This window comes from Mus pahari, chromosome 4 (assembly GCF_900095145.1).
Source record: "Mus pahari chromosome 4, PAHARI_EIJ_v1.1, whole genome shotgun sequence".
NCBI lineage: Eukaryota > Metazoa > Chordata > Mammalia > Rodentia > Muridae > Mus > Mus pahari.
In genome coordinates, this window is record NC_034593.1 from 1,610,614 (window position 1) to 1,614,658 (window position 4,045).

Genomic DNA, 4,045 nt, shown 5'->3' on the forward strand with positions numbered 1-4,045 from the left:
TACATTAGAGTCAGCAGAGAGGGATTTGTAGGTGAAGCCACTCACTGTACTTTCAACATGCTCAGCAAACACAGCATGAGTTTTCCAGCATGATCACAGAGAGAAAGATGGAGAGTCATTTAAAGTCATTTAACACTTTTCAAATGGGTGTGAATGAACAGAGGAAACTACTGTTTCTAAAGCAGCATCTAATCCTACAGAACAGATTGTCATAACCTTTGTATTAGAAACCAACATTTGAAAAAAGTATGCAGTAATTTTGACATATTCAGGTAATGTATACATTGAATATAGTCCATTCATTACGGACAGAAACAAATCCCATTGGTTTTACTTATTGTATAGACTGAGTAACAAGAAGCCTCTCAGATATGGAACTGAGACCTAAAAACATCCCTTTACTCCAGCTCCCAACAAGTCATGCATAATTTGTGATATTACCTACATGATCATCGCTAATATCTTCTTTTGTGATAACCAGTGGGTGAAAGAACATCATTTTTCAGTTATTTAAAATGACAGTATTGAATTTCATATCTGTATTCTGATTGGATGTAAACACAGTGTTTTTCTCTGGTGGATTAAAATCAAGTCTGTGTGTTGATTATGGGCATTTAATTTCTTACTCTCACTTTCTCATTCATAATGTGGGATGATAATTGCAGAAAGTGAATTCTTAATCCTGTAATGACTGAAGAATTCTTCTACAGTCCCTGACCCATGATGAATACTAAATACCTAATAAATGTTTGATGTTATTACATAATTTCTATTGTGCTTAATGGTAAATAATGCATGAAAAGAAATAAAGTGGTCTGACTCTTCTCTTTTCTCTACATCCTTCAGTTAGTACTTAGTATATGATACTTAGTATATGGAACTTGAATTGCTTTGTATTAGAATCTCCTAATATATTAGCTTTCTCTTCATCAAAAAACAAAACAAAACAAAACATTATGTGGCAAAAATAAGTATGGAAAATGGCAAGGCAATACTTTCTTTTTTATACAGAATATTTTTGGTTCTCACTTTTCATTTTACTTTTTAAATTTAATTAATTAACTTATTTTATATTGGGATCAGTTTTCCCTCCTTCCTCTCCTCCAAATCCCTCCCTCTTACCTCACCTTCATGACATCATCCCTTTCTCCTCTAAAAGGGCTCTAAACAGGGAGGCCTCCTATTGATCTCAAACAGCCTTGGTGTGAATGGCAAATTTAAGCAGCATTGTTGGCCCCCGCTATCAAGCATATGCCCATTAGAATTCTTCAATAGCATCTATGTAGCTTTCCTAGTGTCTACTTGACCATACTGCCACCTCCACAAACTTTCCATGACTTTAGTTTTTCCCTCAAAGGCACTCTGACAGTTTTAGGTCTGCTTAGCTTTAGTGCCTTTAGATATGAGAGACATGCAAAATGATAAAAGGAAGTGAATATCTTTTTTAGAACCTACTGACCCACCTCCACCAAAGTGGAGAGTGCAAACACTATTAAATGGGAGAGTGTGGACATTACAAAAATAGAGAGTGAGAACTTTATCAAAGGGAAGCGTGCAAACACCATCAAAGGGAAGAGTGCTTACATTATCAAAGGGGAGAGTGAGAACACCACCAAAGGGGAGAGTGTGAACACCATCAAAGGGGAGAGTGCTAGCACTATCAAAGGGGAGAGTGAGAACACCACCAAAGGGGAGAGTGTGAACACCATCAAAGGGGAAAGTACTAGCACTATCAAAGGGGAGAGTGTAAACACCATCAAAGGGGAGAGTGTAAACACCATCAAAGGGGAGAGTGTGAACACCATCAAAGGGAAGAGTGCTAACACCACCTAAGGGAATAGTGTGAACACACCACCAAAGGGGAAAGTGCGAACACTATCATAGGGGAGAATGCAAACAGCATCAAAAGGGAGAGTGTGAACACCATCAAAGGAAGAGTACGGACACAATTAAAACTGATTTTATTTTTTGTTTTGTTTTCTTGTTGTTGTTTGTTTGTTGTTGTTAAGATAAGGTTTCTCTTTGTAACCCCTCTGAAAACTTTTACTGTTTTTTTTTCACAGAATATCCTCCACTGGTAAGATTATGAAATATAGGCCTTTATTTACAACTCACATACTGAGTGTTGACAGATGGAGCTCCTTCCTTCTGTGTTTTTTTTCAGATCCATCTTTGTAACAGTCCCCTAAATACTGGGGCTTTGAGTATTTTCTTAACCTCTGTGAATTTTGTTTGGATGTTGAAAGCAGAAAACTTTACCCATGAAAACCATCTCCCACTGAACCTGTTCCATTCTACAGTCCAGATGTTCAGTCCAGGAGCTTCCCTTCATACCCTCCACTGGAGGACAGCATTTGGATGGAGGACACCTCTTTCCTAAAAGAAATCCTTTGTATTACCTCCAGAAATGCCTAAGTAGACTTGGTGGTTAATGTCTTTAGCCTCTAAGTCAACCTTCCTAATGCTGTGACAGTTCCTCAATTTGTGGTGACCCTCCAACCATAAAATTATTTTCTTGCTTTTCACAATTGCGATTTTACTTCTATTATGAATTGTTATATAAATATCTGATATGCAGGGTATCTGATAACTCCCAAAGGAGACTCCATGTGGGTTTTGCCCCACAGGGTAAGAACCATTACTCTGAGCCATCTCATCAACCTAACTCAATGTTCTCAACTACCAACTGTGAGCATGGGTGGAGCAAAAAACACATGGAGGCCTGGCCTCACTACACTATGGTGAACAAGTATGTGCTAGAAAGATGGAGGAGGAAGAGAAGCAGAACACTTTGTGCGAGAGGAACAGAGATGAACTAGAGACTAGAGAGGGGGAAGGAACAGCCTGACAAGAATAGCCTGCACTGCTCCCAGAGGCCATGGTGATGTCCTAGCCCATACTGCTGCCCTGGGCCATGTCTGGGTCCCTGGTCCTGTGACAGTGGGAGTCTGAATCAATGTTCATGCTCCATGTTACCAGTTAAAGGCATGCAAATGCCCCTAGTCTGGGCCACCATCTGGGGCCATGTTAATGTCCAAGGGTGGCACAGAGCTAGCCCAGCCCCCACACTGGCTGTGGCACTTGGGGAGAGTTAGACACACCCATCGCCAGGGCATCCCAGAAAAGCCAATCCTGATAGCTGTAGCCCCATACCTCTCCTGGGCAGTTCAGGAGAGCTGGCCCTGGTGGTGTAGGTGTGGGAGAGCTGGTTCTAGCGCTAGTAATAAGTAGGAGGCTGTCAACTTGAACATTGTGGGGAAATTGGCCCTGGCAGTGTGGGTACAGGAGAGCTAGCAGGCTGACCAGCTCAGCTACTATCCAGGCCCAGATTCAGGGCTTTGAATTGGCCCATTCCAACATCTACTCAATATATGAATTGCTGAAGCACTTGAAGGGCTGGTCCTACAGAACCAAAGCTGCATGTATTTCTGTGATACAGGACAACAACAGGCTATACAAGAGGAATCTGGGTCAGTATCCAGTATTGATGGCATAGCAAAACACAGAGACCTCTAACCAAATCAATGACTTCTTGCAATAAACATTTGCAAGTAAGGCTGTTTGGGCAAGAGGGTATACTATGTGAAGCACAGTGACACATTGCAGTTTCTAAGATTATTTTATTTTTAATTTTTGTTTTCTTTACAGAGGGAGGATGCAAGGTCAGGGGGCAGATACAAAAGGACACAGAGATGAGTGGGATTGAGGTACTTTATGGGAAATCCACAAAGAAGCAATAAGAATTAAAAATAAAATAGTACCAAATGTGCAGCAAGGGAAATAAAGTTAATGTCTGTTAATAACAACCTCATATTCTATTTGAAACCTAAATGCAAGGATGAAGTCATTTTAGATTCAACTAAAGAATTTAGTTAATCAGGTATGATGGCCTTTCATTCCAGCACTCAGGAGTCCGAGATAGACTTCTATGAGTTCAATCCCATCCTGGTATATATGGTTAGTTCCAGGCCAGTGAGGGCTAGATAGTAAGTAAATCCAATCTCCCTCTCCCTCTCCCTCTCCCTCTCCCTCTCCCTCTCCCTCT